Source organism: Macaca mulatta, chromosome 14 (genome assembly GCF_049350105.2).
Source record: "Macaca mulatta isolate MMU2019108-1 chromosome 14, T2T-MMU8v2.0, whole genome shotgun sequence".
NCBI lineage: Eukaryota > Metazoa > Chordata > Mammalia > Primates > Cercopithecidae > Macaca > Macaca mulatta.
This window is the reverse complement of record NC_133419.1, coordinates 32147032-32171283: the sequence shown is the minus strand read 5'-3', so window position 1 is coordinate 32171283 and position 24252 is coordinate 32147032. Positions and strand designations below refer to the sequence as shown.

Genomic DNA, 24252 nt, shown 5'->3' with positions numbered 1-24252 from the left:
TGAAGCAAACATGGGTAAAATGCATTGCAAATATACCTGTGTAAATGGAATCTATGTGGATTTTCATACATTCATTTACATAGAAATTTTGTGAATTTCATAAAATTCTGTAAAATAGTCATGAGATGAATACAGAAATATATACATACCTGATAGGTCTACCTGAATAGGACTTTATGTATTCACTGAAGAAAAACTTAAGGCTTTCCTTTCCCTGAATAGCTACCAGAACAATCTGAGTGGCAAAAAAGATTTGCAAATTTGGACTACATACAACATTCAGTCACACCATCAACCTACTATATTGCAGATATTGTGCTAGGCGTGGGTGCTACCACTGTCAACAAGACAGGTCTGCCCCTGCCCTCATAGAGCTTACAGTCTTATGGGGAAAATAGAAGGTCATTGTAAGATATTATGATTAAGTGCTAAAATGAAGAAAGTACTGGGTGCTACAGGAGCATTTTGGAAGAGCAAAAGACTTAGACTCAGGGAATTGCAAAAGATTTCCTGGAAAAAGATAACTTTTTCTAGGAGAATCTGAGGTATTTCGTGAAGAAAGGGAAGAGTTATTCCAGGCAGGAGAAATAGCATGTGAAAAGACCAAGATTAAATACTATTAGATTTCTCTTTTCTTTGAGTATTTTCATCACATAGTGGGTGGGGTTAGGTGCTCAACTGTGTTAATCAGCAAATCTGTTTCACCCAGATAGGTAAATACAAATTTTGGCTGATTAGAGAAGTTTTGGTCCTTTTATCTCAAGTAGTACAGTAATAAAGTATTCCCAGTTTTATGGCTTAAGCTGCTGCAGATGAGAATGCTGATGACAGTCTCTTTTGCTTTTGCTGATAACTTGTTCTCTTTCCGGACTTTTTAATCTTGATCTTCAGAGTTCATAAATTTTAGCACACACTTAAACACAGGTCTTTGTACTTTGAAGCAGTTCAATCAAGGCTCTGGAGTCAGACCTCTTAGGTTCACAATCTGGCTATCTACTTAACCTCTTTTTCCCTCAGCTGATTAAGGGGGATAATAATAGCTACTTTGTTAGGGCTATTCTGAGGACTCAATGAGTTAATAAATGTGAAGCGTTTAGAATATTGCCTAGCAGGTTGAGCACTAACTATCATTTATTACCACAAACCTGCTTGGAACTCAGCATGCCCTTTGAACCCATATACTCAGGGCTTTTAGCTCAAGAATAAATGTCTCTCTTCATTTGTTCCTTTTTCTCCTTCTAGAACTATATACGTTAGATCTCCTGGTTCCATCCTTGAACTCTGTTATCTTTACCCTTCCTTTGAATTTTTGCTCTAGGTGTTAAAATAGTTTGTCCAGTAGATCCTACAGGCAATTCATTTAGGGCTCCATGTGACTATTCTCTTCCACTTAGCCTATTACTATATTGGTTCATACATAATGGTTTTTGACTCCAGAGTTTTTAATACAGCACTTTGAATCCTGTGTTCATATTACTTTGTTCCAGTTGTATTTCTCCTCTAGCAGCTCTATTTTGTTAGGGATCTGATACTTTTAGTTTATATTCCTTTCTGGTTGCTGGATCCTTCAGATGTGCTGTTATTTTTTCCTGTCTATTCACTGAAGCTGTGTTGGCAGTCCTAAAGTAGCAGAAATTGACCCTTTTCTACCATGACAGCTGTGTAGCAGGTGTAGGCAGCAAACAAGCTGCTGCTAGTCCTCTGCCAAGAAACCAGAAAGAAATCTCTGCTCAAGAGTAGGGAGGACTCAGCCTGCCTGTTTTGATCCTTTTTGGTTTCCAAGAGGCCAGGCTGATGTCAACATATGTCTGGGGTAGAGACATTTGAGGGGTTCCAAATTTTCTACGGGTTAGCTTCTTAGTCCTTTCCCTAGGCTCTCTACTGGACCTCTTCTGTGAGATTCCCATAGAACCTGAGGCTTCCTTGCATTCGGTTGCTTGGCTTAGTAGAAGTAAATTGGCTGAGTTGAGAATGGGAATAAAGTAGGATGAGTTTAAGTCACCAGCTTCCCAGGTGCAGGTGAGATTATATATAGTTCACACAACCGGTCAGGAAAACCAAAGCTACCCATTGGGAAAACAGTCATAGAATATTAATAGTTAATTCCCAGAAGAGAAAATGTAAATGGTTGAAAGCTATATGACAATGTGTAAACCTCCAATGTGAGAAAAGACAAATTAAAATAATAGATATTACTTAACAACCATTAGAATGGTAAAAACTTACAAAGTTATTAACGCTACTGAAGCCATGTAATGAAAAGGCACTTCACACACAGCTGGAGGAAATATGAATTGTTACAGCCTTTATGGAAAGCCATTAGTAACAGCTATTCTAATAAAAAAAAAAAATGTATCTTTTGACCCAGGAATTCCACTCCTGGGATCTATATTATAAAAGTAAAAAACAGGCCGGGCACAGTGGCTCACACCTGTAATCCCAGCACTTTGGGAGGCCAAGGCGGGCAAAGCACAAGATCAGGAGTTCAAGACCAGCCTGGCCAACATGGTGAAACCCTGTGTCTACTAAAAATACAAAAAATTAGCTGGACATAGTGGCGGGTGCCTGTAATCCCAGCTACTCAGGAGGTTGAGGCAGGAGAATCACTTGAACCTGGGAGGTGGAGGTTGCAGTGAGCTGATAATGCGCCACTGCACTCCAGCCTAGACGAGAGTGAGACTCCGTCTAAAAAAATAATAATAATAAAAATAAAAGCAACAGAATAGAGAGGTATTCATACAAGGTTATTTACTGTTAACTTTATGTAGTAGCAAAAACAGTTTAAAAATCAAATGTCCACCAGTGGGGAAATAGTTTAATAAATTATGATGCATCCACATCATGGAATATTATGTATTCAGCTTTAACAAGTAATTGGGAGGGATTGCCACAAGATCTTATTGAATGAAAAGAGAGTAAAATTTATATAATCTATCTCTATAAAATAACTAAAAATAAATCCTATATATGTTTATATATATTAGCATAGAGAAAAATAAGGAATATCCACAAGGTTGTTAAACATAATTATGGTTGGCAAGGTGATATGGGTGGATGCAAAAATAGGGACAAGGAAAAAGACTTTACTATCATCTATGCATTTCAGTAAAAATTATGTCTATTATGTATACCTATGAAATAACCAAATTTTACATACCCCTCCCCAACAAAGTGGTCCTGTATCTTGGATTCATCAATTATTTCTTTAATTGGTAAACTGGTATTAGCCCAATAAATGTATGTAGAAAGACACTTTTGACTAATACAGAAAAAATCTCTGATCTCTAGTATGTGGCCACTGATTGTCATTCATTAATGGAACCAGTAAATATTATTTGAGAGGCCTTCTACAGAACTTGTACTGATGGCCTTACCACAATAGCTATAATCTCATTATTTTTTTAAACATCATTCATTTAAAAAATACTTTAAAAAATCATCGGCCAGGCACAGTGGCTCACGCCTATAATCCTAGCACTTTGGGAGGCCGAGGCAGGCAGATCACCTGAGGTCAGGAATTCGAGACCAGCCTGGCCTACGTGATGAAACCCCGTCTCTGCTAAAAATACAAAAATTAGCTGGGCATGGTGGCGCACGCTTGTAATCCCAGCTACTTGGGAGGCTGAGGCAAGAGAATCACTTGAATCCAGGAGGTGGAGGTTGCAGTGAGCTGAAATTGTGCCATTTCACTGCAGCCTGGGCGACAAGAGCAAAACTGTGTGAAAAAAAAAAAAATCATCAATGTGCTTTGGAGATTAAATCTGCAATGTGGTAAAATGAAAAGAATTGATCACATTGCATCAGTTACTTACTCTCTTACAGTATCAGCTTTTCCACCTATAAAATGGGAATGATAACATCCATTTCAAAGGGTTATCAAGAATTAAAAAGAATATAAAGCATCTAGATGTTCCAGGTGCCCATAAATCATACTAGTCAACAAAGCTATGAACTAAAGGAGTATAAACTTTTCATTACATCTTCTCTAAACAGAGCTATGTAAACCAAATAGCCAGAAAGAGCAATGGTGTTACGATAATTGGCCCATTTGATGCAGAGGAAAAGTGCAGGCCATATTCAAATGCCATTATTGGTGAGACTAGCACACCAATACCCTGTCTTCAGTCATCCCATCACTAGTCCATTTTCCTTCTTTAAAAGATTATTATCCTATGTATTACTTACTTCTATACGAAAAATCTTACCTATGAGTTAAGTATTCTTAAATATATTTTTCATAGTTACGTGTATTTGTACAGGAATCCATTCTACCTGATAATCAAAGCTTGGTTTAAATTCTAAAAATAAAAAATTCTTGATACTTAAGATTACTTTGTTTTGACATTTGGGATTCTCAGAACTTCCTGTCATTAATCAATAGAAAATGTCTTCATTTAAAGACCATTATAGGCCAGGTGCGGTGGCTCACACCTGTAATCCCAGCACTTTGGGAAGCTGAGGCGGGTGGAATGCTTGAGGCCAGGAGTTCAAGACCAGCCTGGCCAACATAGTGAAACTCTGTCTCTACTAAAAATAGAAAAATTAGCCGGGCATGGTGGTGCATGCCTGTAGTCCCGGCTATTTGGGAGGCTGAGGCAGGAGAATCACTTGAACCTGGGAGGTGGAGGTTGCAGTGAGCAGAGATCATGCCACTGCATTCCAGCTTGGGCAACAGAGTGAGACTTTGTCTCAAATAAATACATACATAAATACATACAATTATATGCATACAAATAATTTTGCAAAACTTACTAAGACTTGATTATATTTAATCTATTAAAAGTAGTGTATAATTTTCAATGACAGAGGCTCTTAATAAAAATTAACTTCAAGCCAGGTGTGGTGGCACATGCCTGTAGTCCCAATTGCTTGGGAGGCTGAGGTGGGAGGATTGCTTGAGCCCAGAAATTTGAGGCTGTAGTGTGCTATGATCACACCATTAGATTTTCAGTCTGGGTGACAGAGCAAGACCCTGCCTAAAACAAACAAACAAACAAACAAAAAACAAATACTAATCCTTCTGGTACACCTACTGTTTATCATAAAAATTTGTCAATTGCATTACCTTTTTAATGAATTATCCAAATTTTACAAAGATATGAAAAGTGTCTATAGAGAAAAAATAATACATTTTTTAAATTGCCAACTTCCTATTTTTTTTAATAGAAGAGTATGATAACTAGAATAGCAATATCAAGATCAATTAACCTTTAAGTTTAATTACATTCAAATCAGTGGCTATCGGCCAGGCGCAGTGGCTCACGCCTATAATCCCAGCACTTTGGAAGGCTGAGGTGAGGTGAGTGGATCTCTTGAGCCCAGGAGTTTGAGACCAGCCTGGGCAACATAGCAAGACCCCATCTCTATTTAAAAAAAAAACAATCAGTGGTTATCTTAGGGGGAGTAAAACAAGTATAACATATTGAGTAAACACAGATCTTTTCCTGACACTTTTGAATACTTCGTATTTCCAGGCCTTTGTTTAACTTCTACAATTATTTCCCAAGCATTAATTGGTCATCACTTATCTTTTGGAACTAAAACTATCCTCAGATAAATTATTGGAACTAATGATCACCTATTACTTAATAGGTTAAAACAAAATTAATTATTTAATTTTGTAAAGTGTTAACTTTGCCGGAAAAGGTCTAATGAACCTTTGACTAACATCTATTTTTAACAGTTTAGATTAGCCATGTCCTTTCCCTGGAATATATTTATATTGAGATCTAAAGAAAGCATGATATTTAGTTGTTCATATTTAGTTGTTCAGAAATAAATGAGTTTTTCCTGATCTTAGGAACATATTTCATGCTTCATTGGATGTTTTATGAAATGCTGATGTAAATGCCGAAAAAAATTCACATTTTTCTGACCAGAGAAATAAGACTCTATGTCAACTGCATTTTGACAGGTTTCTTCAAATTCAATTTTTTCCCTTATCCCTTAGAGAAAAAAAATCCCATAACATCAGAAGTTTTAAAAAGTATGCTGTTTTTAAAATCACCAGTTATAAGAATCATTATACAATTAACTTGAAATGGTTTAAAAATGTATTTGAGGCTGGGTGCAGTGGCTTACACCTGTAATCACAGCACTCTGGGAGGCCGAGGCGGGCAGATCATCTGAGGTCAGGAGTTCAGGACCAGCCTGGATAACATGGTGAAACCCCTGTATCTACTAAAAATACAAAAATTAGCTGGGCATGACAGGCGCCTGTAATCCCAGCTACTTGGGAGGCTGAGGCAGTAGAACTGCTTGAACCCGGGAGGTGGAGGCTGCAGTGAACCAAGACTGTGCCATTGCACTCCAGCCTGGACAAGAGCGCAACTCCATATAAAAAAAAAAATTGATAAATAAATGAACCTGACATAACTCTATAGAGGAACACCAAGAAGCTATATAATCTAAAGGAAAAAGTAAGTCTCTATATACTTTGTGTAGGTTTTCACACAATAACCATTTGGGACAAGTCAACACTTAGGTTTTCAGACAGTACTGGGCACATGGCAGAGGCAGGGCTAGGATCCATCTAAAGTGAGTTCTTATGGTAGTTGTTCACAATGTGATGAAGAGTCACATTCCTAATTTGTTCCCTGCATCTTTTCTACTCTAAAGTATAGCACATAAACTTTTCTGGGACTTAAGATAATCATCTTAAACTGAATTTGAGATGCAGAGAAGCTGTCTGATTCTACTTGTATTAATTATCCAAAAAGCTTATTCCAAATCCTGAAATCTGAAAGCATATGGAATCCTAAATATAAATTCATCTTCTGTTAATTTACTTTTTCACTACTCTTTTCAGCTATTCTCTAATCCCCTACAGCCTGAAAAAATGTCTTGAAAGATTACAGAATACAACTAGTTTTAAGGAATTTTGAAATATTGAAGAGTGACATTTTAAGATCTACAAACAAGCCTTTAAGTTAGATGCTGGAGTGGTTGCAGCCATATTCTCCTTTTCCACCACCCACTCCCAATTTTAAGGTAAAGAAATCAGGAAAGCAGTGTCTGCAAATAAATTCATTTTTATTTGACAAATAATTATGTGCCTACTATGTGACAGTCCCTTTTCTAGCACTGGAGATAAAGTGGTACATTAAACTAAGTCATAACTCATGGAATTATATTTTGGTTATGTTTTGGGAGGCAGCCACTACCTAAAGAATAATTTTCTTTATCTGTACTTCCTAATTTTCCTGTGATAAATTGTACTGTTTCTGCAATTTGTATTTTCATATTAAATATATATATAAATGCCAGGTGTGGTAGTTCATGCCTATAATCTCAGCATTTTGGGAGGCCAAAGGGTAAAGGTCACTTGAGGCCAGGAATTTGAGACCAGGCTGGGCAACATGGTGAGATTCTGTCTATAGAATTAAAAGTATAAATAAATATGTAGATACAAATGTATACCTATAATATATACTGATTTAGATATAACAGGCTGGCCACAACCTCTTCATGTCCTATCAACTTTCAATTATCCAGGCCCTTAAATATATCACAGAACTACTTGTCAAAAATGAGTGTAAATTATAGACCACTGTGAAGTATATAGTCAATTATGATTAAAATTGAAATGTGCTAAACAAAACTATGATTATCTTTGAGTGTAGATTAAATTTACTTTCATTTTAATTCCTTGTACTAACCATTAGGTATAATTAGTCTTCCACTTTCCCAAGCCAACTAAAAACTATTTGTCATGTGTCCTTAGGATTTACCAAGTGGAAGTAGGGATGTGGACCTGAACTATTAAAGAGTTTATGATCCAGTTGAAAACATAAAACTAATGATGGAAACAATAAAGGACTAAATTTAAATTCAAATTATTTTGTGTATGCTCTATGTCCTATAAGATTCAGAGGAAAAGGTGTTCCATGCAAACTAGAGTTATCAAGGAAGGCTTCACTGAGCAGACAGTATCCAGGCCATTAATGAAAAAAAGGAGTCTGTACAAGTCAGTGAAACAACATGAGTTTCTTTAGTTTTCGGTGGAATAGTGAGGACATCCACGCAAGAAAAAAAGAATACGCATTGGAAAAATAAGTTGGCTGATTATGGTGAAGGTCCATTACCAAGGGCATAAAAAGGCAGAGTTAAATCTGACACACAGAAAACCTTACTGAATGCCACTGAGGTTTTCCTGGCAGGTAAACAATGAGGAAAGTTGAAAAAAGATGGCTCATAAGTAGGTTAGGGAACACAGGTTGTAGAGAATACAGAGGTGACTTCTAGTGCTGTAGGATGAGACAAGCAGGTACTAGCTACAATAGGTAAGATGCTATTGCTGTTATCCTTAAGTGGGGTAACACTGGCTTTGGCTCAGAGAAGGCAGAACAGGGAAAGAAAACTAGTAATGTAGAGGGAAGAACAACAGATTTTTTTTTTAATGGAAACAAGAATGAAAAGTGTTATGAGAGTTGCTATAAAGTTTACTTTTTATTAGGTTTATTCTGAGGTGACATAACTCAGGTATAAATTGTCTGATTAAAGTTAGCAGATAGGGGGTTGGTTTCATCAATAAGACAGTGGAATTAAAGATGCATATTTGAGTCATTTGTAAAAAAAAATTTCTTATCAATATCTAGGGCATACAATACCTAAGGCATTAAGTATATTCTCTGAAGTAGAGAATATTCAGATAAGCAAAGACTCATTTCTCCAAACTATCCATTCCCAGGCAGCAAAAAGAAAGAACCCCAGAGTACTTGATATAAGAAAAACAGGATAAAATAATATCTATGAAGTCAAAGATGAATATTACAAGAAAAAGGGATCTGGTGGAATATGCCACAGGTCAAAAATAAGGGTATATGAAAGGTAAGTGGATCTGGCAATAAGAAACTCATTGCTTATTACACACTTAAAAGTTGAAGCAATTCAGCTTCTTATAATTTAAAGTGACAAATACTGCTAATACTAGCAGCATTTATTAAATATTTAATGTTTGTAAGCACTGCTCCAAGATTTTATATGTATTAACTCATTTAATCCATAAACAGCACTCAGGTAAAGTACTATTATTCCCTACTTAAAGATGAGAAAACTGAGGCACAAGGAGATTTAATAACTTCCCCCAGATCACACAACTGAGCTCTTAACCACTATACTATACTGCTCTCAGCACTATATATATATATGAGGATGTTCACTGAAAGAGTACACAGAAGATTTGAGAATCTATTATTACCAACAGGTAGAATGATTAAACTGTGCTTTGTCTAATTAATTGTTTTGTCTAAACAATAGGAGATATATATACACACACACAGGAACTTTAAAAGCAATGATGTATATTTATAATACTGAATGGAAATATATCCATAGTACATTTAAAAAGTGAAATCTAAAAAATATATACTGAGTAGGAAGAAATGCACACAGTAACTGTTGACCAAAACTATTTTCACTGGAAGGGTTGAGACAATTTTTCTGTCTCAGTTACATTTTATTTCCATGACAATTTCACAAAGGAGAGAGCTGGGATTTTTTAAAAATAATTGGACATTTTCTTTTTTAACTCTAATCTCATGACAGATTAGGGATTTTTTTTTTTTTTTTTTAATAAGAGAAAGAAAATTACAGCTGGTTTTGAACAGTAAGTTTCTCTTTGGAGTAATTCATTAGTATTTTTCTCTGATAAACATCCCCACACTAAAATCTACTTTTAAATGCTCTCAAATTCTCAGCCAGACCTATGAGGATTTAAAATGTTAAATAAATGCTAGATAAATTATGCAATACTAATTTCAGTCAAGAATCTCAAAGGTAAAACCTTGGCTCAAATTTGATTTTGTCCCAATATATAGAGCATCTATCAACAACCACCACTTAACATTTATAGACTCAGCCTATTTTACTTAATAAACATCTAAACTCTGTAAATAACTTCTCAACAGCATGCCAAACATTATCTTTCAAAGAATAATCTGTAATTTTTGAGTAAGAAAAATATAGCAGGGTATTTGCTTTTTGAGAAAAGTAAGTAATTTGGTCAGAAGTATCAAAATCACTAGTTAACATTCATGGCTCAATTGGTTTTGCTACTCTACCTCCCATTAGGTCATCTCCCCTGTCACTCCTCAAAATTGCTGGGTGGCAGAGATCTTCTTTCTAAAGGTTAATTAAAATGGAGATTAAGAAATGTGTACAATCATTTGAGATGCTCCAGCTATCAGGAAAGTCAAGAAATCAAGTTCATAAGCCTCTGATCTAAAAAAACAAAACAAAAAACTACATTAATTCCATACTGCACAGCCAGAATAGTAATCAAGTAGATTGCTAATTTGCTTCCTTCAAATGTCTAATATTAGTTTATTGCACATCAACTTATAGTCTTTTCTACCTTAATTTACAGCTTTTATGAACTGTCGTCTTAATAAAAGTCCTTCCAGGCAAACTTAAAATATTAAACAATATAACTTCTCTAGTATTATTACAGGAACTTTATACATTGTTTTAGAAAATATTATATCTCACGTCACTTTTGTTTGCTGAGTTAATCTTCCATTAGTCACATAACTATTTTTTAATGTGTAGAGGGGAAATTGTTCAGAAAACCATTTACTTAAAACTGTTTATAATTCATTCATCTCTTACTATACTTCTCACTACATACAAATTGAAAACTGCTGTTTAAAAATATTAGCAATTGTATTATCATTGGACAAAAGCCTTTAGTCATTTCCTCTACTTTAGATATTCTAGTTCACTAATCAATACAATCCCATTTTGATACAGATTCCTATCAGAATACCATTTCTCTTACTTAATTTTCAATGGAATCCAATGAGTTCACATATTTTTTCTATGTAACTTTCTTGTCGGCAATTTAATTCTAACTATACTTTTACTTATGCTATGAAATCAAGTATAACATATATACTAGATATCCAGTATCATGAGTAATGCTTCATTTAACCTTTCTTAAAAATCCCATTTCAAAAACAGGATTAAGCTTCCACAATGAAGTAGATACAAATTCAATGGATTGCTTTTCTGTATTTTTTTAAGCAACTTGCCCACTCCTCTAGTTTTTACCTATCAGTAGAGAAGCGTAATTCTAGAAATAGCCCATTTCCTCATTCTATAAAACTCACAGATATTCCTCAGACTACTTTAGTTTTTATCAATACTGCTACTCTAATACTTTTAACTTTACATCAGAAATTATATTCTAATTATATTCTGCAACTGTTTTTGATACCCTATCACTTTTTCCAAGAACATACAATCAACGTTTGCATTATGACCCAATTCTAGACTTCTCAATCCTATATGCATAGTTTATTTCTATTTTGTTGTTGAAGTGACCTAATTCCAAGTTCCTCTTTAGAAAATGCTTATCAAATAATCATCTTTTTCACCAAAATGGTATATTTATTCAACACTGTTTCCCTACTCTTGAACAAACTATATACATTGGTCATATTTACTTAAATTCTGAAAGATTAAAAAATCATCACTCAGCTCAATTCGAAAGATCACACCAGCAACAGCAACCTTCGATAGTAAAATATGAATTCTAAAAGGTCTAAAGAAACAATTATGACTGTGTAAAAATGTTGAAATAAAATTGTATTCATGCAAGAGATTCTTATAAAACAAAAACTGGAAACACTATAAGTAAATGATAATTAAGACTGGTTAAACAGCATATATATAGGATGTACTACGGTGCCACCATTAAAAGCGATTTTATAGAATAAGCAACACAAAAATATGCTACTATGTGGAAAAAACAAGCTACAAAAAGGTTTTATAGACAGATCTGGAAAAGTTAACTGTGATTAAGTTATAGTCCAAAAGTAGTGGGAATATGGTTTTTTTCTCCATTCTTAGACTTTTTTTTCCTTATAAAAAACACATATATTACCCTTTTAAGAAAAATGTTTTCCTTTTGTAACAATCTTGACAAACTCCATTTTCCCTCCCATCTCCCAAGCTTCAATCACTTGATATTACTTCATTATGCTTGCCTTTTAAAATTCAACCATTTAAGTCCAAAAATATTATTTGTGCATGTATTTAGGTTCTGTATAAGTGTATTTTCTCAGAAGTCCATCTAGGTATTATTCTGCTTACTCAGAAAATAAGTGAGTCAACATAATTTTAAAAATTCCACAAAGGCATAACGTTTTTTATTTCACAGCACCTAGAACAAAGCCTAACATATAGCACTCAATAATAATTGCTAAATAAATGTGGATAAAAGTCTACCAGTTACTGTTTGCATATTCATTCAAAAACAGATTTTAGATTATACTGTCTTAAATATCAAGGGAAATGAAAAATGTAAATGTATAACTTTTACAGAAAGGTCTTTATGAGTCCTATAATCCTTGTTAAAATATTAACTTAAAACCTCACTTCAATAAAAAGGTTTAGAAAGGGTGCTAAGTATAATACTATCAGTAAATTCAGACTAAAATGGAGGAATAATTAAAGTTCTAATATGGATTTTGAAAGTTAGATTTTTCACAGGATTTACATCTTTCCATAAGCATACCCAAATCAATTCTATTTTCCATTGCTTTTCTTGAATGAAAACATGATTTCTATTTGAAGCAAAAATGCTGCTTCAAATAGCCATGTAAAAGATGGGAAATTACGAATTTTGGAGGTTTGAAAAATAGACATAGGCAACAAATTAAGAAAAACAAAGAAAAAATTCAGGTAAATACTAAGTTCCAGGAGAATCAAGATGATTTAGAGATGAATTTCTTTTTTCTAATGGGCGTGTTTCAAAATTGAAATTTTGGCTCTATTCTAAAGGCTTCAAGCTATATACTTATATCCAGAACATTTATAAAATTATTTTATAAAATAACCTGTTAGATTTTAAAACTTTTTCCTAACTTTATGAATTCCTGAGTGCATTTCTCCAAATATGGCCACATTTAAAGGCTTAACGAAAACATACCCTATTTTCTCTGGCATTTTATTTATATAGTTTGAAATGTTTGTATTTCATTTTACTTCCTCTAAATATATTTGTGATATTTTCCAAAGTGATGCCACCAAAGGTAAAGAATTAAGTTCAAATACTATATGGAAAGCTGCCATGAAGGCTTTAGTAGACAAGAATGAAATGAAAATTATATTGATATTCCTGCTGTAAGAACAGGCCCTTATGGTGCTGTCATTAAAATGGAAAGAAAGTTGAAGGGAAAAAAACCTGAACGGCAAGCTGTGGGTTAAGGTGGTGATACTTTCACCAGCAAATGAAGTGTGCAGTGGAAGGCTCCCCAAATCTAATAAACACATATGGCCGTTCTTTCTAGTTGATTCTACCATACAGGTCTAATTTTGTCCATGACTACTATAACAGGTCAGTAGAGATATCAGATTATCGAAAGCTGTGACATGTAAGAAATAAAGAAATAAAATTAAAACAACAACAAAAAAGTATCCTAATGCTGTTTCTCAAAGAAACTGAGCTCCTGGCAGCCCTTTCCCAATCAATACGTAAACCTGAGAAAGGAAAGGAGAACAGGCACAAAAGACTTTCTGTTCTCCCCATATCCCATCATCCTACTGCAAAATGCACAGAAACAAGATATAAAATAATCTATGGATTAGCTTTCAAATTACAATTGAGATACATTTGTTGGACGGCAAAGTGTGCATGTTGAAAACCAAATTCTATAAAGTATTTAATTAGTTCACCAATGGGAAAGAAAACTGGTTTTGAAATGTTTACTGTTAATAAAATATAATCCTTATATATAAACTCACTTCAAAAGGATCTCTGATTGTTGAAAGAAGCCTTCATGATTTTGATGTCTCTATATACATGGCCTTATTATTCTCTATATACATGAGCTTATTGAATAGCTCAAGAAAATCTGTAATGTGAATCATGAGTTTTCTTCACAACTATTTCACAGGCAAATCAGTTTCAGGAAAAATATATATATATATACACAAAACTATTTTCATTATATGAGTATGTGAGTCTCCTCATGTCTAATGAGATGCAATATAAAAAGCTTAAAAAGATGAAAAAATAATTTGCAAACATTAAGACTTAATTTAAATGGGAAATAAGAGGTTTGGCCAACAAAAGAAATACTTAAGCACAAAACACACATTTGAAAGAAAAATATAGGCCGAGCATGGTGGCTCAAGCCTGTAATCCTAGCAATTTGGGAGGCCAAGGCTGGTGGTTAGATTGAATCCAGGAGTTCAAGACTAGCCTAGGCACAAAGCAAGACCCTGTCTCTACAAAAAAATACAAAAATTAGTTGGGCATGGTGGTGTGCACCTGTAGTCCCAGCTACTTGAGGGGCTGAGGTTGGAGGATTGCTGGAGCCTCACTGAGGCTGAGGTGGAGGCTGCACTGAGCCGTGATCACACCACTGCACTCCAGCCTGGACAACATAGTGAGATCCTGTCTCAAAAAAAAAAAAAAGAAAAGTATGTAAAAACAGGTCAGTAAGAACATCAAAACAACAAAGTATGTTCTTTTATCTCAGAACTTATTTATCATTCCTTCCATTCTGACAATGAGAAAAACAGGTAAAGCAATAAATATGACATTATTTAAATGTTTAATCAAAATTATTTCAACTTCTAAATAGGAAATTGTGCTAACATTAAAAGTTTCCTTAACTTCCCTAATGTGCTCTTATAAAGACAAAAAAATCCCCAGAAAAACAGACTAGAGAGATTAGTTCTCAGAAAAAGAAATCCAAAGGGCTCTTAAAAATGAAAATATGCTCAATCTCATTCATAAGAGAAATGCAAATGAAAATCACATCAAGATGACCATTTTTTACCTATAAGTACTGGCAAAAATTAAGAGTATAAAATATTGTGTAAAGAGGATTTAGGAAAATGGGCCCTTTACAGGATTATCAATGGGATTTAAAACTATGACGACCTCTGTGGAAGAACATTAGGAAATAGAAAATTCGAATAAACCCTATATACTCTTTGATCCAGCAATTAAATTTCTAGGAATTTAATCTACAATAATATTTACACAAATGGAAATGATATGTATACAATTACTGGATAACCGTCTGTGATAACATAAGACGAGGAAAAAACTTAAATGTCCTTCAGTAGGGGACAAGTTAAAAGAAATATAGAATATCATGTACTTGTAGAGAAAAAGATTTCCAAAACTTACTTTCTTAAGCAATAAAAAAAGGTGTAAAACAAAATGTAATATATATTTATTAATGTAAAAGGACAGAACACATGAATGTATGTGCATTAAACATCTCTAGATTATGAACATTGTCTCTGAGGGGAACTGGTGCCTCAAGAACAGGGGTAGGTGACTTTTCACCGTAGGTTCCTTTTGTTATCTTCTCATATTTGAACCTTATTTTAATATATATATACACATACACATATGTGTATACATATATGAACACACATATATATGGAATGTCTAGGTGACATGTAACTTTTGAGTTTTTACACTTAAACATATATCTGTATTTTTATCAATTCTCAAAACATTCCAAAAACCCCCAAACTGTTAAAATTTTAAAAACATGTACAAATAAAACATAAAATGCATTATGCATACAGAAATTAGATGTATAATATTGTTTAAACTATTTAACATTTTTTAAGGAAAAGGATTACCTTTGCAGTCTCTAAACACATAGTATAATTTAAGCATTAAAAAAAAAAGAACTATCAACCTTAACACAAACTGATAAAGTCCAGAGGCACTACCATAAAAATTTAGTTCATTTAGTTAATTTTCAAACCTAAAAAATGAATACTAATTAATGGAATCTGACACTGGCATAACTCAAGATCATTAAAAATACTCATTTCCAACCAAGTCAAGGGTTTTATAAACATTTAACAATAAAATTGAAATTGAAGTGATATATTTGGATAAAAATTTAACTGAAATTCAGCATTTAAGAAACTACTTGTTTAATGCCCGAACTATAAACTTGTGGCACTAAACCAATCAAGTGAGATTTATAGTTCTGCTTATAATAAACATAAAAATAAAACTCATAATCATTTTTGCCCTGAAAAAAGTGAAGCTAAAAACATACCAATTCCAATTCCAATGAGTCCTTTCACTTAGGAAAACTTTCACTGGAACAGAGTGACTTTAGGCTAGGAAGTAAATATGAAGAGAAACCTGGATACTTAATAAATGAGCTTTGAATTTAATATATATATTTAAGTTATACCTACAATTGGACATGTTCAAAAATGCATGTGTAACTTTCACAATGTTATTTTATTAACATGACCCTGGGTACAGAACTTCCAAGTTGACAGCTATTTTCTTTCAGCAACCTGAAGAGTCAATTCCAGTCTTCTGGTTTCCCTTGTTGCTGTGAAGTTACCAACCTTACTGCCATTCTTTGAAGGTCATTTATCTTTTTGTTTCTAACCATTTATGTGATTTAAGAAAAAAATCTTTAGTTTTCTGTAGTTTCATCCTCATGTGTCTAGTTGTGGATTTTTAAAATTACTGCTTGGGATTCAATGAGCATCTTGAATCTGTTGAAGCCTTCAATCAGTCTGGCAAACTCTCAGTATTTCTCTCTTCAAATCGTGCTTCTGCCCCATGTCCTTCCTCTACTTCTAGAACTTCACGTAGACACATTTTCACGCTATCCTTTGTGTCTCAGACATCTTTCATATTTTCCATCTAATTGGCTCTTTAAGCTCCATTCTGGATTCCTTCAGTTCTCCTTCAGTTCTCCAATTCTCTTCACCTATTATTAAACTAATCTTATTTAATTCTAGTTTCTGAAGCCTTTGCAGGTCTGTTTCTGATATATGTGGTTTCCTTATATGCTTATTTTTAACAACTGATCTGCTCCTTTCCCTTCAAAGATTATTTCTGGAAACTCTTTGAAGTTTCCTAGGAAGAAGGTGCATTCCTCCAGAAAGGGTATGAATAAACTATTACCACCTATTAGGGACATTAATTCATTAATTCAGGCTGAGTCTTCATACATGGCTTCAGTTTTTCTGAATCATTCTCAGATGATGTTTATTTACACAAATCCACATAAGGAACATCTCAGGATCCCCCCATTCTGCTCTACTCAGACAGAAGCAACTTTTCTCAGTCCCTTACAGGTAGGAAGGTGGCATAGATTTACTTCTAGATCACTGTCATCCTGAGTGTAGCTTTTAAAGCACACAGTTTAAGGGGAAAGGCTATCCCATTGGACACTGTACCCTGGGCAGGCCTTGGGTTTTGATTTTTGCTGCCTGAGGTCCTGGAAGTGTTCAAAACTGAAGCTCAAGAGGTCTTCCCAGTTTGGCAGTTGCTTTCAGGGCCAAAACAGTTTAGGCATTCTGCTTATCTCCTCATGTTCCTTTTTTATCCCTCCCCACTCCATTAGGCTTTCACCTGGTAATTCCTTACAGGGCTGTAAGTCCAATGTTAGTTAAGATGTTCTTAAAATTCTATCTAGCAGCCTTAGCTGTTTTCAGTGAGAGCGCTAATCTGAGTAACCTAACTCATCATATTACTGGCTAGTCTCCTTCATAAAATTTTATTAATATCAAGCTTTCAAAAAGATTAGAAAAAAATTGTGTGCAAACTACCTTGAAAAGTAACTATAAACTCTAAAATCCAATGTTCACTGAAGCACTAAATTCCAAAAGTAATCTATTAAAGAAGCCAGATCTGGTAAAAATCTGGTCAGGCACAGTGGCTCATGCCTGTAATCCCAACACTTTGGGAGGCTGAGGTGAGAGGATTGCTTGAGCCCAAGAGTTCAATACTAGGCTGGGCAACATGAGACTTTGTCTCTATAATTAATCAGGTATAGTGGCCTACAACTGTGGTCTCGGCTACTCGGGAGGCTGAAGTGGGAGGAACACTTGAGCCCAGGCAGTGGAGGTTACAGGTTACAGTGAGCTGAGTTCAAGCCACCGCACTCCAGCCTGGGTGACAGAGTAAGACCTTGACTCCAAAAAAAAAAAAAAAAGTGTAAATCTTTCTCTTATGTTATACATCAACATAATTCTAAATAATGTGAAAGCAGTTTACTCTGAAATACTTAAATATTTAGGGGTATTAGACAATTCAAAAGGATAGTTTCTTTTAGTGTTCTAAAAATAAAGACATTTTTCTAACCTGTCATGGTAAAGGTATCAGCCGATCACAATTTTATACTCGTGAAAATACATCTTGCTATAAACTGAAATCAGAACTCTAATTTTTAGAAATTCAACTTGTAAAATACAATTATTTCCACTGTGGATTTTTAATTCAACAAGTATTCATAGTGCCACTGTATGCCAAGCATTATTGTAGCTTCCTGGAATATAGCAACATACAAGAGAGACGAACTATAAGTAAATTATTCAGTACTTTAGGTGATGAGTGTTATAGGGGAAAAGGAAAACTCGGTAAAGGGTAAGGAGTTCTGTGGAGGATAGGAGTGGCAATTTTAAACAGAGTGGTCACAGGAGAAAACATTTTTGTAGATTTGAAGAAAGCAAAGCAGCTAGCAAAGCAGCCATCTGGAAAAATATCTTTAGAACAGATAAAAGAGCTAATATAGACAAAACCCCTAAGGGAGGAATATGTCTGAAATAAATTTAAGGAACATCAAGGAGGCCAGTGTGACTAGAGAAGAGACTTTACTATTAATATGTAGATTATCTATCATGCAGATATTATGCACAAAATGTTATACTTGTGGGTATCCTATCATTCAATAATTTTCTACTAATTATTAAATCAGCCTACCTGAAGGTACTAAAAAAAACCAGATTCTTAAACATACAAATGTTAGGCTTTTCGCATAATTACTAAGAATACAGATATAAATTCATTTAAAATTCATCAATTTAAAAAATTCTATCAGAACTCTAATTCAGTTCATCAAAGTTCCATTATAATCCTCCTTTATTCTTAACAGCTATAAAAACATTTTATTTCATGTCTTTTAAAAAATGTTACTACTATTACATAAACACATTATTACATATCACCTAGGTATGCAATTCTCCCTAATTCTTGGATTTTACAAATCAATAAAATTAGGAAAGAAAATTTAGAAACTGACATGATCTGCCAACGTTTTTGGGTTTTGTTTTCTTTTTCTGAGACAGAGTCTTGCTCTGTCCCCCAGGTTGGAGTGCAATGGCACGATGTTTTTGGGTTTTGAGAGATGTTTGGAAACTACTGTTCTTGTGCTTTTGCTTTTCTCAATTTTAGCCAGTCTTTAGGTATTCCAAAAGTATCCAGAAGACATCAAAACATTTTACAGGATTCTGTTTAAAACTAAGTTTCAAACCTTGATACTAGAATCAGTAAAATAAGTAGTATCTCTTAATCTTGGTTATTAAATATTTGTCCCTTTGGTAAAATTATCCCTTTTAGTAAACACATGCAAATTAACTTAAATATTTATCCAAAAGGGGGGAAAACTTTCCTACGTTTTTTCATTTAAAAAAATTCATATAAAATAAGCAATCTTTTTTCTGTACAAAATAAGTCAATTTAGAAACTGTGTGTCATTGGATAAGCTAGACGCTGACAATGTGGATTCCCATTTAGTAAAAACAAATTTTACTCATGGTAAAAACATTTCTAGGAATCAAACTCATGCAACTTCTCAGGTTTTACCTAGTATAGAAAATAACCAATTTTTTATCTTAGGAAATGTTTTTCCCCCTCAAAAAGTGAAAACTCTGGCCAAGTACTGTCATATTTTCCTCAATCGCTATGAAGACTGTTAAAGGGAAAATTTTATGGCTTCTTAATTGTATTAGTTTCTCAATACTCAAATAGAAACTAAAAATAAAAAGAAACCAAAAGAGAATTTATAAATCAACATGTAATTTTTTTCTTTTGAGAATTGAACAGGAAGTTTCCAGTCATTTAACTTAGAAATTTATGTAGGCATTTGAGTAAAATAAGGGCCCAGAATTATAAATATCTCAACTTAAGTTCTTCCTAGAGCAAAATTACAGCCAACTTATTAATCTAGCAATTATTTCAGATGTTCATGCTTATTCTCCAATTATTCTCCCTTATTGCTTAGCTGCAATTCTAGATGAGCTAATGACCATTAAGCTCATATATATCTATAACAAAGAAAACATGCATGTAAGTCATCTGCTTTAATATACTGGGAATGACTAGAAGCAAAATTCAGCTTAAAAATTAAAAAAAAAAAAACAAGCATTCATCTATTTCTAAAATGTAAAAAATTAAAAATCATCAAGCTAAAATTGTTTCAACTCGTCAAATAAAGCATGTTTTCTCTTTCCTTTTTTAAGGCCTCTGCACTGGCAGTTCTCTTTGCCAGGTATTCTCTGCTTAACTCATACACATACTTCAGGCCTCAGTTCACAAGTCCTGTTCTTCGAGGTTTCCTTGACTCACCATACCCCACCTTCCCATGCAGTGTCTGGCATGCATTTACTCAACAGATACTGGAAAAGTTAATAAATTTTAGAAGCAATTTAGGAAGATACTGTCCCCATCTTCCCTGAAAAATAACGTGGATGGAAGAACCTGAAAAAATACATTTTCATTACTTCTTTTTTTTTTTGAGACAGAGTCTAACTCTGTTGCCCAGGCTAGAATGCAGTGGCATGATCTAGGCTCACTGAACCTCCGCCTCCAGGGCTCAAGTGATTCTCCTGCCTCAGCCTCCCAAGTAGCTGGGATTACAGGTGCATGCCACCACACCTGGCTAATTTTTGTATTTTCAGTAGAGACGGCGTGTCACCAGGATGGGCAGGCTGATCTTGAACTCCTGACCTTGAGTGATCCACCCGTCTCAGCCTCCCAAAGTGCTGGGATTACAGGCATGAGCCACCAAGCCCAGCCTACTTTTTCACTATATCCATATAAAAACTTATAAATAATATACAGATGGTGGGGGGTCTGCAAAATTACTACCAGATTACTTTTTTTGAGAATCTCTAAATTCAACAGCCAACTGCACTACTGAAAAAAAGGTGTTAATACTTTGGACAATTTTACGTGACTATGACCCAGGCAAATACGTCAGTAGGCATCAGTAAATTTCATTCTACTAAAAGTCCACAATTCCAGGGAACTTTTAAGGACTAGTCCTCCACATACAAAATTACGTTCCAAGAAGGTTTGCTAACAACGCAATTCTGCATTTTTAGTTTGCACAGTCTCCTAAAAATGTCAAACTGCAGCCTGTAAAACTTTTCATCTTACACATAAAAGTATCTTATAAGCTTAATTGAATACACCAAAGTAAAATTCCAAAACACTTCAATTGTGGGATGCTTAGAATTGCAAACTGTTTTATAGGTAAATAATACAAATTCTGATGCAACATCATAGTGGTTTACCTACAATCAACTGAGGAGTATCAGGTAGCTACACGAAGATACTCGAGTTTTCAATGACATAGCCTGGAGATGTGCTCAAAAAGTTTATCTTGAATCTCTAAGCCTGATGCACCACAAATTACAAATCACTGGAAATAAAGATTTAGTTTCAATAAATCAGATTTTTCCCATTAACTAGAAAAGTCAAGTTCCTTTTAGTATTTTTAAATAGAGAGCTAGATATCGTGCCCCTCTGACTTTAATTTTTCATTTTTATTTTTCATAAAATTTCATAATCTCAATTAGTAAAAAATCTCCTTTCAGATCAAGCTGGGCATGGTGGCTCATGCTTGTAATCCCAGCATTTTGGGAGGTCTAGTCGGGTGGATCATCTGAGGTCAGGAGTTCAAGACTAGCCTGGCCAACATGGTTAAAGCCTGTCTCTACTACAGATACAAAAATTAGCCAGGTGCGGTGATGGGTGCCTGTAATACCAGCTACTCGGGAGGCTGAGCCAGGAGAATCACTTGAACGCAGGAAGCAGAGGCTGTGGTGAGCCAACATTGCGCCACTGCACTCCAGCCTGGGCAAGAGTGAGACTCTGTCTCAAAAAATAGATAAATAACAGATCATAGGGAATATAGTTTATCCTATCAGAAAACTTAATTTACAAAACTTCTACACATCTTTGAAAAGTATGAAAACAACTGTTTAATAAGCAGGTATTGAAAGGCTAATATACTCTACCTAAATCCTTAGTTTTGGCCTTGATTTAAGTAAATGCCATTCTAATAACACTCCTAATTGCTAACCCAGAAACAGATGTAAAAGTTACTGCTCTCTCTATAATGTGGAATGTAAAAAAAATATTCAAAGTGGTAAAGAATATATGTTCTTTGTTTGAGTCCAGGAGTTCAAGACCAGCCTGGGCAACATGGCAAAACAAAAAAATACAAAATTTTGTATTTTTGTCTCTACCCAAAACAACAACAAAACAGCCACAAAACACCATGAAAATTAGCCGCGTGTGGTGGTGTGCACCTGTATTCCCAGTTACTCTGGAGGCTGAGGTGGGAGGATCATCTGAGCCTGTGCAGGTCAAGGTTGCAGTAGGCCATGATTACATTACTGCACTCCAGCCTGGGCAACAGAGTGAGACCCTGTCTCAAAGAGGAAAGAAAATACTTGCTCTTATAAATTTCTTAAAAGTCCAAAATTACAAAGATTTGCCCCTTTTGTGTACAAGATTCCTTTGTACTTTCTGAAATTAAACCCAAGTATCTACAGCTAAAAATTTAAAAACTATGGAAGTATGGAGAACAATAGCAACTAGAATTTTAGAGATAAGATTTTATACAAAGGATAACCTGGCTACACAGAAGTTACTGTACCATAAAATCTTCTAAAAGGTTTGTTGAAATTCTACTGAAGCAATTATATGTGGTTGTGAGTAGCTATACATAATCCATTTTTTCAAATACCCACCAAAATACTATTAGATCTAATACTGAGACAAATAATGAAGAATGCAAAAAACTCCTGAGCAAAGAAAAACAAAAGTCAGTTATAAACCTACTATGTATTAATAGCTATTTCCACAACTATACTATATTTTAGATTTCTTAGGTCAGTTAGTATAATGGCTAGTGACTAGAATCACATATGGAGGAAAAATCTAAGCATGAACTGAGTATTAACATAGATTTGAACATTATTGTTCCTTTTAAGTGTGACAATGATATTGTGGTTTTATAGGGTACTATTCTCTTTATATAAGCAGAGAAATATAAAGCATCATTAAGCCTATGCAGAGGTGTACAGGTATTGACTATATATTATTCTTTCAAATTTGTTTGAAAATTTTTATAATAAAAAGTTGGAAAGAAAAAATATTAAATTGCTTGGTTAAGGTCCTAGTAATAAGGAAGCTGCAAGCAGAATATCCTAGGGTCCCCAGACTTCAAGTTCTTTCATTCCTATTCCTACATATATCCCTTATAGTTACCTGCAAATTCCTTGCACTGCATTACATTTCTTTAAATAAATGAAGACATTTTTAAACATACCTTTCCCATACTACTAAATATGATCAGACCACTGTTACAGTAACACAGTAAGAAAAATTCTGACCCTGCAGTTGAGGCACAGGGCAGAGTAGTTCCCTACCCCCATAATAAAAAACTGAACTTAAATAATAATTTTTTGTGTTTTTGAAGAAAAAAAAAAAAGTATTTTAGAGACAGGGTGTTACTATGTTGCCCAGGCTGGTCTCAAACTCCTGGGGCTCAAGCAATCCATGCCCACCTTGGCCTCCCAAATGCTAGGATTACAGGCATGAACAACTGCGCCCAAACAGATTAAATTCTTTTTTTCAAAGTTACTTTGACTTGGAATGCCTGTTATTTAAATGCTAATCTCCTAACTATTCTGTGAACTCAGGAAATTCAAATTTACAAAGGAACAAGTTACCTTTTTAGCAAATATTCCCATGGATAAGCAATCTGACATTTTTAATTGCTAATAGAAACTATTTCCTTTAAAGTGCTGAGAATTTCATCATTTGTGTTGCTCACAACTGAAAACTTTTAACAAGTTAAATAATGTAGCATTTGCAAACATAATCAAGTATTTGTCTAGATGATCTTTTTGACTCACTAATTTGTTTACAAAGTGAAAGATGGCATTATTTTTAAAATACCTAAATTCTTATTTGAAATAATTTGCCATTTGGTCAAGTAAATCAGTATAGGTATCAATTTCCTATATCATACAGTTTATATATAGATAACAGATATATAATATATATAACCTAATGCTTGAAGTAGCAATTTTTAAGTTTTCTTCCCCATATGATTTATGACAGAATTGACAGGCATCATTTACAGTAAATGATTTATTTTATATTTGACAAAATCCTAAACATTATCTTTACTAACTATACTCACTAGTAAGCTTCTTAAATGA

At 34.2% G+C, this 24252-nt stretch overlaps 1 protein-coding gene across 1 annotated transcript in view; it reads right to left on the bottom strand.

The window, feature by feature from the left end:
• The window catches only part of CSTF3 (cleavage stimulation factor subunit 3), a 78022-nt gene that overhangs the window by 24093 nt on the left and 29677 nt on the right, over positions 1-24252 (bottom strand). The gene's annotated exons all lie outside the window — the stretch shown is intronic.